Genomic DNA, 16,297 nt, shown 5'->3' with positions numbered 1-16,297 from the left:
TAAATTTAAAGTTTTCTATTTTTCTCCTACAGAGGATCTCCCTTTCAATCCCCCTTCCTTTAAAACCTGGCTGTAAAGGGAAGCTTAGTTAAACATTTCACTTTGGATGGAAGGTCTGCTCTTCCCATTCTTGTCCTCCCTTGTTGGCTCTCTGATTTTTGGTTGAGGTGTGATTCATTTGCATTGTTTCTGGGCATCAGTCTGTGTTTCCTCTGCTTTTCCACAGTGTTAATTGACTATTCTCAGCATGGTAGGTCTCATGCTGTCTGTCCTGCTAAATTCAGAACATCTGTAGTTATGTCTGGGTCTTGACCTTATGTTTAATTAATTTTCCCCCACCCTTTCTCCTCTTCCTCTCTGTCCCCCTATTCTTGTTCTTATATCTCAAAGGGCTTCCATTTCCTCTTATGAATGGTGGGAATCTCACTTTACCTTGTATTCCAAGTTTTTTTTCTATCCTTGGTTTATTTATAATAAAACTTTTTGTATTGACTTCCATTTGTTCTTCATATATTTTACATTTGTGGGAGAGATGAATGAATCCCTATTATCTCTTTCAAAAAGGCTGATTTTAAGTCCATTTTTCTCCTGGCAGACTCAAAATGTCAGCTTTGTGACAAAGCTGATTAATGACCCCATTGTTTAGGGCTCAGTCTAAGTCAACGGGGCAGATAACCAGTAAAGCAACAAAATTTGGAATGAAAATATATTGGTGTATAATTTTAAGGTAATTGAAAAAAGAGACCCTTGAAAAGCTGAACTCTTTTCCAAAAGCAGTTTTTATGAAAAATATGTAAAATACAAGAAAGTAATACTACAAAATCCTTGAATCTGAGGATTAATTTTAATTGTAAAAAAAAAACTTTCAGGATATGTTCTGGCCTTGCATATATTCATACCATCACTGTAATAAGCTTAAATTTGTATAGCTACCATGTAATCAGGCTCTTCCATCCCTACCACTTTACTAAAAGTGCTCTTTTCAGGATTACCAAATACCTTCTTGTAGCCACACATACTGAGCTCTCTTCTCTCCTCATGTTATTCTATAATTCAGCAGCATTTAAACCAACCTCTTCTTCTTTAAAAAAATACTTACTTTACTTGAGTCTATCCCATCCTGTTCTTTCTACTTACTGGAAGCTTTTCACCCCCTTTATTATATCTTACGCTTCCTCACCTTTAACGTTAGTATGATCTAAGTCTTGGTCCTGGACCTTCTCTCTAAAATTCTCCTTTGGTGAGTTCATCCAATTCAATAGTTTTAAATATCATTTATGTATTGATAACTGCAAAAGTAATATAGCCAACTTTGGTCTTTCCAATGAGTTCCAAATTCTAAACACCTACTTGGAAGTTTCAGTGTAGTCTACTGGACATGTCAAATTTAACATATATGAATAACACTCTTAACCCATCTCAAAACCTAGTCCTTCCCAATATTCTCCATCTTAGTAAATGGCACTGCCATCCACCCATTTAATCTTTTAAAATCTGGATATCATCTATGATTCTGCTCTTTACCTCATCCCTCATATGTGATCAATCACTAAAACTTGTATACCTTATGTCCAAAATATATCCTGAATCAGTCCACTTCTTCCATCTCAATTACTACTACCTAAATAGTCCCAATATTCATCATAATCTTTGCTGAAGTACTGCAAGAGTCTTGCTGCCTCTACTGTTCACTGCTTAAAATACTAATGGTTTCCCATTACATTCATAAAAAACTCAGACTTCTTACCCTGGCTTTCAATGCTTACATTATCCAGCCTCTATCTATTTTCTACCCTCATCTTGAACCAGTTTCCCATTTTATTTTTTGACCTACCCAAACTAGAGTATTTTTGCTTCTCATATACATTAAGATTGCTCTCTTGGCAAGCTTTTGCATATACTGTCCCGTCTGCTTGGAATTCTTCTCCCCAGTTTTTGCATGACTAGTCCTTTTCATCATTTGTTTTTTCAACTTAAATATTATCATTTTGGAGAAGCCTTCCCTGATTTACTATATCTTATGTTATCCCCTCCCACAACAACTGTCCAGTTACTCTTCTAACCCAGAATCCTACTTTATTTTTCTTCATAGAATATTTCTATTGTTGTTGTTGCTGTTGTTCAGTTGCTACATCATGTTTGACTTTTTTTCAACCCTATGGGGCTATAGTCCACCAAATTCCTCTGTCCATTGGACTTCCCAGGCAAGAATACTGGAGTGGATTGCCATTTCCTTTTCCAAGGGGTCTTCTCCACCCAGAGATCAAACCCACACTTGCATCAGCAGGTGGATTCTTTACCACTGAGCCACCAGGGAAACCCCTTCATAGAATGTATCTTAATATAAAATGTTATGTTTACTCATTTGTGTGGTAGTTACATTAACCATTAGAATTTAGGCTCCATGCAACAGTGAACCTGATCTTTTTTTTTTTTTTTCCTTCATTTCTGTATCCACAGTTCAAAAAGTGTCACCTGGCCTATATTTGACTGGTTAAGAATTTGATATCTCTAAAGGAGCTGCAGATCATATCATATCTGACATCCATTTTCCTAAGTATTTCTTTTCTAGCAACATTAGACTAAAATGAACAAATAAGACGTTTTAGAAGGAAAGAAGTCACAATAGTGCAAGTTACATTCTAAATTGACATCTGAATAGAAAATATATATAACCTCACTTTTGTGTGGGAAATTAATGATTAGATAGTGTTAATGCATCTTAAGTCTTCTTTTGTATGAGCTTGAAAAACCATGTCCTTAGTCCTCCTACCAGAGTCCTTCTGATTCTTATAGCAGCACATAAATAAGGCTAGTACCTTGTTTCAGGGTCAACATTATTCCTGGATTAAAATAATTCACATTGAAATTATGCTTGTGAAGATTGACATGCTCCTCAAGATTGAATGAAGAATTATTTTTGTTCCATTTAATGGAAGTAGAAAACTAAGTTTAGAGTGTTTGTTTTCCATTCTAATTTTTTTCTATTTTTTATTTAGATATAATTGGCATATACTGATATTTTAGTTTCATGTCTACAACATAAGATTTGATATTTTTACATATTTAGAAATAATCATGACAATAGCATATTCAACTCTATCACTGTGCACAGCTACAAACTATTTTTGTGTGATGAAAAATTTTAAAAAGTATTCTATCAACATTGTCAAATATGCATACAGTATTATTAACTGTAGTTGCCCTCCTTTACTTTATATTTCCATGACATTTTTTTTTATAGCTGCAAGTTTGTACTTGCTAACTCCTTTGAACCGTTTTGTCCACCGCCCACCCTCCCCACATCTGACAACAACCAATCTGTTCTCTGTAATTCAATTTTGTTTTTCTTTCTAAATTTTCTGCATATGATATCAGACAATATTTTATTATTATTTTTTTAATTTTTACTGGAGTATAGTTAATTTACAATGTTGTTGGTTTCCAGTGTACAGCAAAGAAAATCACTTGTACATGTCCATCAGATCTGTTCAATTGCTTAGTCATGTCCAACTCTTTGTGACCCACGGATGGCAGCAAGCCAGTCCATGGGGTCTTTGTCCATCACCCACTCCCAGAGCTTGCTCAAACTCATGTCCATAGAGTTGGTAATGCAACCCAACCATCTAATTCTCGGTCATCCCCTTCTCTTCCTGCTTTCTATCTATCCCAGCATCAGGGTCTTTTCTAATGAGTCAGTTCTTCACATCAGGTGGCCAAAATATTGGAGCTTCAACTTCAACATCATTTCTTCCAATGAATATTCAGGACTGATTTCCTTTAGGAAAACTGATTTGATCTCCTTTCAGTCCAAGGGATACTCACGAGTCTTCTCCAACACCACAGTGCAAAAGCATCACTTCTTTGGTGCTCAGCTTTCTTTATGGTCCAACTCTCACATCCCTACATGACTACTGAAAAAAACATAGCTTTGACTATATGGACATTTGTTGACAAAGTAATGTCTCTGCTTTTTAATATGATGTCTAGGATGGTCATAGATTTTCTTCCAAGGTGCAAGGGTCTTTTAATTTCATGCTGCAGTCACCATCTTCAGTGATTTTGGAGCCGAAGAAAATAAAGTCTGTCACTGTTTCCATTGTTTCCCCATCTGTTTGCCGTGAAGTGATGGGACCTAATGCCATGATCTTCGTTTTTTGAATGTTGACTTTTAAGCCAGCTTTTTCACTCTCTCTCAATTTCATCAAGAGGCTCTTAGTTCCTCTTCACTTTCTGCCATAAGTGTGGTGTCATCTGCATATCTGAGGTTATTGATATTTCCCCTGGCAATCTTGATTTCGGCCTGTGCTTCATGCAACTGGCATTTCGCATGGAGTATTCTGCATATGAGTTAAATAAACAGGATAACAATATACAGCCTTGACATGCTCCTTTCTCAATTTGGAACCATCCCATTGTTCTATGTACAGTTCTAACTGTTGCTTCTTGACCTGCATACAGACTTCTCAGGAGGCAGGTAAGGTGGTGTGGCATTCCCATATCCATAAGAATTTCCCCAGTTTGTTGTGATCCACACAGTCAAAGTTTTAGCATAGTCAGTGAAGCAGAGCAGATGTTTTTCTGGAATTCTCTTGCTTTTTCTATGATCCAACAGATGTTGGCAATGTGATCTTTGGTTCCTCTGCCTTTTGTAAATCCAGCTTGGACATCTGGAAGTTATTGATTCACATACTGTTGAATTTACACAGTGTTGCATAATTTTGAGCATTACTTTGCTATTGTGTGAGATGAGTGCAATTGTGCGGTTCTTTGAGCATTCTTTGGCATTGCTTTTCTTTGGGATTGGAATGAAAACTGACATTTCCCAGTCCTGTGACCACTGCTGAGTTTTCCAAATTTGCTGGCACATTCAGTGTAGCACTTTAACAACATCATCTTTTAGAATTTGAAATAGCTCAACTGGAATTCCATCACCTCCACTAGTTTTGTTCGTAGTGTTGCTTCCTAAGGCCCATTTGACTTCACATTCCAGGATGTCTGGCTTTAGGTGAGTGATCACACCATCGTCGTTATCTGGGTCATGAAGATCTTTTTTGTATAGTTCTTCTGTGTATTCTTTCCACCTCTTCTTAATATCTTCTGCTTCTGTTAGGTCCATGCCATTTCTGTCCTTTATTGTGCCCATCTTTGCATAAAATATTCTCTTGCTATCTCTAAGGATACATGGTATACATGTACATATATTCACTTTTTTATAGATTCCTTTCCCATATAGGTTGTGACAGAGTATTGAAGTCCCTGGCCTGCACAATAGGTCCTTATTAGGCATCTGTATTATATATAGTACTGTGTATATGTCCATCCTAATCTCCCAATTTATCCCTCCCTTTCTATTATCCCTCTGGTAGGCATAAATGTATTTTATACATCTGTGACTCTATTTTTGTTCAGGAAATGTGTTCATTTGTACCATTTTTTTTAACTCTACATATAAGTGATAACATATATTTGTCCTTCTCTTTCTGACTTACCTCACTCAGTATGACAATCTATAAGTCCATTTATGTTGTTGCAAATGGTAGTATTTTGTTATTTTTAATAGTTTCATAATATTCCATTGTATATATGTACCACATTTTTAACAATTTATTTTTAATTGTAGGATGATTGCCTTACAATGTTGTGTTGGTATCTGCCACACATCAATATAAATCATCCATAGGTACACATATATTCCCTCCCTCTTTAACCTCCACCCTCCTCCTACCCTATCCTACACCTCTAGCTCATCACAGAGCACTAGGTTGAGCTCCCTGTGTCATAGCAAATGCCCACTGGATATTTATATATAGTAATGTATATGTTTCCATGCTACTCTCTCAGTTTATCCTACCCTCTCCTTCCCCCACTGTGTCCACAAGTCTATTCTCTATGTTTATGTCTCTAATTCTGCCCTAGATATAGCTTCATTAGTACCATTTTTCTAGATTCCATATATGCACATTATTATGTGATATTTGCTTTTTTTCTGACTTACTTCACTCTTTATAACAGGCTTTAAGTTCATCCACCTCACTAGAACTGATGCAAATGTGTTCCTTTTTATGGCTGAGTAATATTCCACTGTATATATGTACCATTACTTCTTCATCTTATCATCTGCCAATAGGTATCTATGTTGCTTCCATGTCCTGGCTATTGTAAATAGTGTTTCAGGGAATACTGAGATACCTGTGCCTTTTAAAGTTGTGATTTTCTCAGGATATATGCCCAATAGTGGGATTACTGAATCACATGCTAGTTTTATTCCTAGTTATATTGTTTTTGTTTTTAAAGAAATCTCTATACTGTTCTCCATAGTGGCTGTATCAATTTACATTCACACCAACAGGGCAAGAGCATTCTCTTTTCTCCACATTCTCTCTAGCATTTATCATTTGTAAATTTTTTGATGATGGCCACTCTGACCAGTGTGAGGTGGTACTTCATTACAATTTTGATTAGCATTTCTCTAATAATAAGAGATATTGAGCAGTTTTTCATGTGTTTATTAGCTATCTGTATGTCTTCTTTGGAGAAATGTTTGTTTAGGTATTCTGCCCATTTTTTATTGGGTTGTTTGTTTTTCTGATGTTGAGCTGCCTGAGCTCCTTTCATATTTGGAGATTAACCTTTGGTCAGTTGGTTGCAAAGAGTCAGACATGAATGAGTGGCTTCAATTTTCACTTTCACTTGCAATTATTTCTCTCATTCTGAGGGTCATCTTTTCATCTAGTTTATGTTTTTCTTTGCTATGCAAAAGCTTTTAGATCCCATTTGCTTATTTTTGTTATTATTTCCATTACTCTAGGAGGTGAGTCATAGAAGAACTTACTATAATTTATGTCAGAGAGCATTCTGCCTATACTGTCCCCTAAGAATTTTAAAGTATCTGATCTTATATTTATGTCTTTAATCCATTTGAGTTTATTTTTGTGTATGATTTTATAGAATTTTCTAATTTTATTCTTTTACATGTAACTGTCCATTTTTCCCAGAAATACTTACTGAAGATGCTGTCTTTTCTCCATTGTATATCCTTGCCTTCTTTGTCCTAGATTAGTTGACCATAGGTGTGTGGGTTTATTCTATGCTTTTTATCCAGTTCCTTGGATGTATATTTCAATTTCAGTGCCAGTACCATACTGTTTTGATGACTGTAGCTTTGTAGAATAGCCTAAAATCAGGGAGTCTCATTCCTCAAGCTCTGCTTTTCTTTTGCAAAATTGCTTTGGCTATTTGGGGTCTCTTTTTGTTTCCATACAAATTGTAAGTTTTTTTGGGGGGGGTTCTACTTCTGGGGAAAATTTCATTGGTAATTTGACAGGGATTGCTTTAAGTAGGATAATTTTTGATGATAGCGATTATTCCAATCCAAGAACATAATGTATATCATCATCTGTTTGTGTTGTCTTTGATTTCTTTAATCAGCATCTTATAGTTTCTGGACTACAGGTATTTTGCCTCCTTAGGTGGGTATATTTCTAGGTATTTCACTATTCTTTTTGATGCAATGGCAAATTTAATTATTTCTTTAATTTCTCTGTCAGATATTTAATTGTTAGTGAACAGATATACAAGAAATTTCTGTGTATTTATTTTGTATCATAGCTTTATCAAATTCACTGATGAGCTATACTAGTTATTTTAGGATTTTCTATGTATATAAATTCAATATCAATATTATCTTTTTCTGATTGACTTATTTTACTAGCATAATTCCCTCAATTTCCATTCATGTTGCTGTATATTGCAAGATTTTCTTTTTATGGCTAAATAATATTCCACTTTTTATACATTCCACAACTTCTTTATTTATTCAACCATTGGTGAGTACTCATTTTTCTATGTCTCAGATATTATAACCAATGTGGAAATGAACATGAGGGTGCATATATCTTTTGGAGTTATTGTTTTGTTTTTGTTTTTTTTCTGGTAAATACCCAGAATTGGGATTGCTGGGTCATAGGCAATTTTATTTTTGATTTTCTGAAAGACATCAATATTATTTTCCCTAGAGACTGCACCAATTTGCATCACTACCAACAGTATACAAGGGTTCTCATTTCTCCACATCATCATCAACCCTTATTTCTTGTCTTTTTGATAATAGCCAATCTAAAAACTGTGAGACATTGTTGTTTTGATTTGAAATTCCCTGATGACTAGTGATCTTGAACATCTTTTCAAGTACCTGTTGGTCATGAATGTGTCATCCTTAGGAAAATGGCTATCCAGATCTTTTTTGCAATATTTTAATCAATTTATTTTAATTGGAAGATAAATTCTTTACAATGTTGTGCTGGGTTTTGCCGTACATCAATATGAATCACCCATGGGTGAACATGTGTCTCCCTATCCTGAACCCACTCCCTCCTCCTGTCCCATGCCATCCCTCTGGGTTGTCCCAGAGCACCAGCTTTGAGTGTCCTGCTTCATCCATCAAACTTGCACTGGTCATATATTTTCCATATAGTAATATATATGTTTCAATGCTATTCTCTCAAATCATCCCACCCTCACTTTTCCCACATAGTCCAAAAGTCTGTTTGTTACATCTGTGTCTCTTTTCTGCCCTGCATATAGTATCATCATTACTGATTCTAAATTCCATATATATGCATTAATACACTGTATTAGTGTTTCTCTTTTTGGCTTACTTCACCCTGTATAATAGGCTCCAGTTTCTGGAAATAGAACTGCCATATGACCCAGCAATCCCACTTCTGGGCATACACACTGAGGAAACCAGATCTGAAAGAGACACGTGCACCCCAATGTTCATCGCAGCACTGTTTATAATAGCCAGGACATGGAAGCAACCTAGATGCCCATCAGCAGATGAATGGATAAGGAAGCTGTGGTACATATACACCATGGAATATTACTCAGCCATGAAAAAGAATTCATTTGAACCAGTCCTAATGAGATGGATGAAGCTGGAGCCCCTTATACAGAGTGAAGTAAGCCAGAAAGATAAAGAACATTATAGCATACTAACACATATATATGGAATTTAGAAAGATGGTAATGATAACCCTATATGCAAAACAGAAAAAGAGACACAGAAATACAGAACAGACTTTTGAACTCTGTGGGAGAATGTGAGGGTGGGATATTTCAAAAGAACAGCATGTATACTATCTATGGTGAAACAGATCACCAGCCCAGGTGGGATGCATGAGACAAGTGCTCGGGCCTGGTGCACTGGGAAGACCCAGAGGAATCGGGTGGAGAGGGAGGTGGGAGCGGGGATCGGGATGGGGAATACGTGTAAATCCATTTATATCAATGTATGACAAAACCCACTGAAATGTTGTGAAGTAATTAGCCTCCAACTAATAAAAAAAAAAAAAAAAAAGAAAGAAAGAAATAGGCTCCAGTTTCATTCACCACATTAGAACTGATACAAAAGTATCTATCACTGACTGGATGGACATGAGTTTAAGTATAAACTCCGGGAGTTGGTGATGGACAGGGAGGCCTGGCATGCTGCGATTCATGGGGTCGCAAAGAGTCTGACAAGACTGAGTGACTGAACTGAACTGAACTGAATATTCCATTGTGTATATGCACCACAACTTCCTTATCCATTCATCTCCTAATGGATATCTAGGTTTCTTCCATGTCCAAGCTATTGTAAAAAGTGCTGCAATGAACACTGGGGTGTGTGTGTCTCTTTCAATTATGGTTTCCTTAGTGTGTGTGCCCAGAAGTGAGATTGCTGGCTCACATGGCAGTTCTATTTTCAGTTTTTTAAGGAATCTCCACACTGTTCTCCATAGGGGCTAGATCAGTTTGCATTCCCATCACCAGTGTAAGAGGGTTCACTTTTCTCCACACCCTCTCTAGCGTTTATCTTTTATAGATTTTCTCATGGTGGCCATTCTGACCAGCATGAGATGATACCTCATTGTGGTTTTGGTTTGCATTTCTCCAATAATTAATGATATTGAGCATCTATTCATGTGCTTTTTTTTTCCATCAGTTCAGTTCAGTCGCTCAGTCATGTCTGACTCTTCACAACCCCATGAATCACAGCATGACAGGCCTCCTTGTCCATCACAAACTCCCGGAGTTTACTCAAACCCATGTCCATCGAGTTAGTGAAGCCATCCAGCCATCTCATCCTCTGTCTCCCCCTTCTCCTCCTGCCCCCAATCCCTCCCAGCATCAGGGTATTTTCCAATAAGTCAACTCTTCGCATGAGGTGGCCAAAGTAATGGAGATTCAGCTTCAGCATCAGTCCTTCCAAAGAAAACCCAGGACTGACCTCCTTTAGGATGGACTGGTTGGATCTCCTTGCAGTCCAAGGGATTCTCAAGAGTCTTCTCCAACACTGCAGTTCAAAAGCATCAACTTTCGGTGTGCAAGTTTCTTCACAGTCCAATTCTCACATCCATACATGACCACTGGAAAAATCGTAGCCTTGACCAGATGGACCTTTGTTGGCAAAGTAATGTCTCTGCTTTTAAATATGCTATCTAGGTTGGTCATAACTTTCCTTCCAAGGAGTAAGCGTCTTTTAATTTCATGGCTGCAGTCGCCATCCGCAGTCATTTTGGAGCCCAAAAAAATAAAGTCTGACACTATTTCCACTGTCTCTCCATCTATTTCCGATGAGGTGATGGGACCAGATGCCATGATCTTAGTTTTCTGAATGTTAAGCTTTAAGCCAACTTTTCCACTCTCTTCTTTCACTTTCATCAAGAGGCTTTTTAGTTCCTCTTAACTCTCTGCCATAGGGTGGTGTCATCTGCATATCTGAGTTTATTGATATTTCTCCCGGCAATCTTCATTCCAGCTTGTGCTTCTTCCAGCTCAGCGTTTCTCATGATGTACTCTGCATATAAGTTAAATAAGCAGGGTGACAATATACAGCCTTGATGTACTCCTTTTCCTATTTGGAGCCAGTCTATTGTTCCATGTCCAGTTCTAACTGTTGCTTCCTGACCTGCATACAGGTTTCTCAAGAGGCAGGTCAGGTGGTCTGGTATTCCCATTTCTTTCACAATGTTCCACAGTTTATTGTGATCCACATAGTCAAAGGCTTTGGCATAGTCAATAAAGCAGAAATAGATGTTTTTCTGGAACTCTCTTGCTTTTACAATGATCCAGTGGATATTGACAATTTGATCTCTGGTTCCTCTGCCTTTTCTAAAACCAGCTTGAACATCTGGAAGTTCTCGGTTCATGTATTGCTGAAGCCTGGCTTGCAGAATTTTGAGCATTACTTTACTAGTATGTGAGATGAGTGCAATTGTGCAGTAGTTTCAGCATTCTTTGGGATTGCCTTTCTTAGGGATTGGAATGAAAACGGACCTTTTCCAGTCCTGTGGCCACTGCTGAGTTTTCCAAATTTGCTGGCATATTGAGTGAATCACTTTAACATAATCATCTTTCAGGATTTGAAGTAGCTTAACTGGAATTCCATCACATCCACTAGCTTTGTTCATAGTGATGCTTTCTAAGGCCCACTTGACTTCACATTCCAGGATGTCTGGCTCTAGGTGAGTGGTCACACCATTGGGATTATCTGGCTTGTGAAGATCTTTTTTGTACAGTTCTTCTGTGTTTTCTTGCCACCTCTTCTTAATATCTTCTGCTTCTGTTAGGTCCATACCATTTCTGTCCTTTATTGAACCCATCTTTGCCTGAAATGTTCCCTTGGTATCTCTAATTTTCTTGAAGAGATCTCTAGTCTTTTCCATTCTATTGTTTTCCTCTATTTCTTTGCATTGATCGCTGAGGAAGGCTTTCTTACCTCTCCTGGCTATTCTTTGGAACTCTGCATTCAAATGGGAATATCTTTCCTCTTCTCCATTGTTTTTCACTTCTCTTCTTTTCACAGCTATTTGTAAGGCCTCCTCAGACAATCATTTTGCCTTTTTGCATTTCTTTTCCATGAGGATGGTCTTGATCCCTGTCTCCTGTACAATGTCACGAACCTCCATCCATAGTTCATCAGGCTTTCTGTCTATCAGATCTAGTCCCTTAAATCTATATCTCATTTCCACTGTATAGTCATAAAGGATGTGATTTAGGTCATACCTGAATGGTTTAGTGTTTTTCCCTGATTTCTTCAGTTTAAGTCTGAATTTGGCAATAAGGAGTTCATGATCTGAGCCACAGTCAGCTCCTGGTCTTGTTTTTGCTGACTGTATAGAGCTTCTCCATCTTTGGCTGCAAAGAATATAATCAATCTGATTTCGGTGTTGACCATCTGGTGATGTCCATGTGTAGAGTCTTCTCTTGTGTTGTTGGAAGAGGGTGTTTGCTATGACCAGTGAGTTCTCTTGGCAAAACTCTGTTAGTCTTTGCCCTGCTTCATTCTGTACTCCATGGCCAAATTTCCCTGTTATTTCAGGTGTTTCTTGACTTCCTACTTTTACATTCCAGTCCCCTATAATGAAAAGGACATCTTTTTTGGGTGTTAGTTCTAAAAGGTCTTGTAGGTCTTCCTAGAACCATTCAACTTCAGCTTCTTCAGCATTACTGGTTGGGGCATAGGCTTAGATTACCGTGATATTGAATGGTTTGCCTTTGAAATGAACAGAGATCATTCTGTCATTTTTGAGATTGCTTCTAAGTACTGCATTTCAGACTCTCTTGTTGACCATGATGGCTACTCCATTTCTTCTAAGGGATTCCTGCCCACAGTAGGAGTTACAATGGTCATCTGAGTTAAATTCACCCATTCCAATCCATTTGAGTTCGCTGATTCCTAGAATGTCGACATTCACTCTTGCCATCTCCTGTTTGACCTCTTCCAATTTGCCTTGATTCATGGACCTAACATTCCAGGTTCCTATGCAATATTGCTCTTTACAGCATCGGACCTTGCTTCTATCACCAGTCACATCCACAAATGGATATTGTTTTTGCTTTGGCTCCATCCCTTCATTCTTTCTGGAGTTATTTCTCCTCTGAACTCCTGTAGCATATTAGGCACCTATGGACCTGGGGAGTTCCCCTTTAGTATCCTATCATTTTGTCTTTTCATACTGTTCATGGTGTTCTCAAGGCAAGAATACTGAAGTGGTTTGCTATTCCCTTCTCCAGTGGACCACATTCTGTCAGACCTCTCCACCATGACCCAACCGTCTTGGGTGGCCCCACATGGCATGGCTTAGTTTCATTGAGCTAGACACGACTGTGGTCCTATGATCAGATTGGCTAGTTTTCTGTGATTATGGTTTTAGTATGTCTGCCGTCTGATGCCCTCTCACAACACCTACCATCTTACTTGGGTTTCTGTTAACTCGGATGTGGGATATCTCTTCACAGCTGCTCCAGCAAAGCACAGCCGCTGTTCCTTACCTTGAACTAGGGGTAGCTCCTCTCGGCCACCGCCCCTGACCTCGGATGTGTGGTAGCTCCTCTCAGCCCTCTTGCGCCCCACAGCCGCCGCTGCTTGGAGGTGGGGTTGCTCCTCTCGGCTGCCTGTCGCGGCCTGGCGCTCTCAGTCCCTACCCCTGACTTTGGGCGAGGGGTAGCTCCTCACGGCCACACTTCTGCATGGTCTGTCGCAGCTGGCATAGGTATGTCATTTTTGGAGAAATTTTTGTTTAGTTCTTTGGCCCAATTTTTGATTGGGTTGTTCGTTTTTCTGATATTGAGCTGCATGAACTGCTTATATATTTTGGAGATTAATTATTTGTCAATTGTTTCATTTGCTATTTTCTCCCATCCTGAAGGCTGCCTTTTCATGTTTCCTACAGTTTGTGCATAAGCTTTTAAGTTTAATAAGGTCCCACTTGTTTGTTTTTATTTCCTTTATTCTGGGAGGTGGATCATAGAGGATCTTGCTGTGATTTATGTTATAGAGTGTTCTGCCTATGTTTTCCTCTAGGAGTTTTATAGTTTCTGGTCTTACATTTAGATCTTTAATCCATTTTGAGTTTATTTTTGTGTAAGGTGTTAGAAAGTGTTCAAGTTTCATTCTTTTACAGATGGTTGACCAGTTGTCCCAGCACCACTTGTTAAAGAGTTTGATTTTTTCTCCATTGTGTTTTTTAGCCTCCTTTGTCAAATATAAGGTAGCCATATGTCCATGGAATTATCTACGGGCTTTCTATTTTGTTCCATTGATCTACGTTTATGTCTTTGCACCAGTACCATACTGCCTTGATGACTGTAGCTTTGTAGTATAGTCTGAGATCAGGAAGGATGATTTCTCCAGTTCCATTCCTCTTTCTCAAGATTGCTTTGGCTTTCCATGTTTTTTTGTATTTCCATACAAATTGTGGAATTATTTGTTCTAGTTATTTGAAAAATACCATTGGTAACTTGATAGAGATTGTGTTGAATTTATAGATTGCCTTTTGGAGTACACTAATTTTCACTATATTTATTCTTCCAATCCATGAGCATGGTATATTTTTCCATCTATTTGTGTCATCTTTGATTTCTTTCATCAGTGTTTTATAGTTTTCTGTATACAAGTCTTTTGTTTCCTTAGGTACATTTACTCCAAAGTATTTTATTCTTTTCGTTGCAATGGTGAATGGGATTGTTTCTTAATTTCTCTTTCTGTTTTTTTCATCAATAGTTTATAGGAATGCAAACGATTTCTGTGTGTTAATTTTATATCCTGCAACTTTACTATATTCGTTGATTAGCTCTAGTAATTTTCTGGTGGTATCTTTAGGGTTTTCTATGTAGAGTATCATGTCACCTGCAAACAGTGAGAGTTTTACTTCTTCTTTTCCAATCTAGATTACATTTATTTCTTTTTCTTCTCTTGTTGCTGTGGCTAGGAATTAAAAACTGTGTTGAATAGCAGTGGTGAGAGTGGGCACCCGTGTTCTGTTCCTGATTTTAGAGGAAATGGTTTCAATTTTTCACCATTGAGGATAGTGTTTGCTGCAGGTTTGTTGTATAAGGTTTTTATTATGTTGAGATATGTTCCTTCTATGCCTGCTTTCTGGAGAGTTTCTATCATAAATGGGTGTTGAATTTTGTCAAAGGCTCTCTCTGCGTCTATTGGGATAATCATATGGTTTTTATCTTTCAATTTGTTAATATGGTGTATCACACTGATTGATTTGCAAATATTGAAGAATCCTTGCATCCCTGGGATAAAGCCCACTTGGTCACCATATATGGTCTTTTTAATATGTTTTTGGGCTCTGTTTGCTAGAATTTTGTTGAGGATTTTTGCATCTATGTTCATCAGTGATATTGGCTTGCAGTTTTCTTTTCTTTCTTTCTTTTTTTTTTTTTTTTTTTTGCGACATCTTTGTCTGGTTTTGTTATTAGGGTGTTGGTAGCTTCATAGAATGAGTTTGGGAGTTGATTTTACACTGCAGTTTTCTGGAAGAGTTTGAATATGATAGATGTTAGTTTTTCCTCTAGTTTTTTGGTAGAATTCACCTCTGAAGCCATCTGGTCCTGGGCTTTTGTTTCTTGGAAAATGTTTTATTATAGTTTCAGTTTCCATGTTTGTGATGGGTCTGTTCAGATTTTTATTTCTTCCTGGTTCAGTTTTGGAAGGTTCTTCTTTTCTAAGAATTTGTTGATTTCTTCCAAACTGTCCATTTTATTGGCATATATTTGCTCACAGTAGTCACTTATGTTCCTTCATATTTCTGTTTGTCTGTTGTTATTTCTTCATTTCCATTTCTAATTTTATGAACTTGATTCTTCTCCCTTTTTTCTTGATGAGTTGGCTAACAGTTTGTCTATTTTGTTTATTTTCTCAAACAACAAACTTTTAGTTTTGTTGTTCTTTGCTATAGTCTCCTTTGTTTCTTTCTCATTTATTTCTGCTCTGATTCTTATGATTTCTTTCCTCCTACTAACTTTGAGTTCTTTTTCTTCTTTTTCTAGCTGTTTTAGGTAAAAAGTTGGATTGTTTATTTAATGATTCCCTTGTTTCTTGAAGCAGGCTTGTATTACTATGGATCTCTGTCTTAGTATTGCTTTTACTGAATCCCATATGTTTTCAGTTGTCATTTTTTTAAATGTTCATTTGTTTCTATGCATGTTTTGATTTCCTTTTTGATTTCTTCCATGATCTGTTAGTTATTTAGATGTGTGTGATTTAGCCTCCATATGTTTGTGTTTTTAATACATTTTCATTCCCTGTAGTTGACATCTAATCTTAGCACATTGCAATTAGAAAAGATACTTGAAATGATCATGTTTGTTAAATTTACCAAGGCTGATTTATGGCCTAGGATGTGATCTACCCTGGAGAATGTTCCATGTGCACTTGAGAAAAGTTGAAATCCATTGTTTTGGGGTGATATGCCCTACAGATATCAATTAGGTCTAACTGGTCCATTGTATCATT

The 16,297-nt window shown here is 37.3% G+C and overlaps 1 protein-coding gene across 1 annotated transcript in view; it reads left to right on the top strand.

Annotated features, from left to right (window-relative positions):
- Positions 1 to 16,297, top strand: part of CYLC1 (cylicin 1) — a 77,103-nt gene that overhangs the window by 16,652 nt on the left and 44,154 nt on the right. The window lies entirely within an intron of this gene.

The sequence above is a fragment of the Dama dama genome, chromosome X (genome assembly GCF_033118175.1).
Source record: "Dama dama isolate Ldn47 chromosome X, ASM3311817v1, whole genome shotgun sequence".
In the NCBI taxonomy this organism is placed as follows: Eukaryota; Metazoa; Chordata; class Mammalia; order Artiodactyla; family Cervidae; genus Dama; species Dama dama.
The sequence above is the reverse complement of the archived record's forward strand: the minus strand, read 5'-3'. Positions and strand labels throughout refer to the sequence as shown.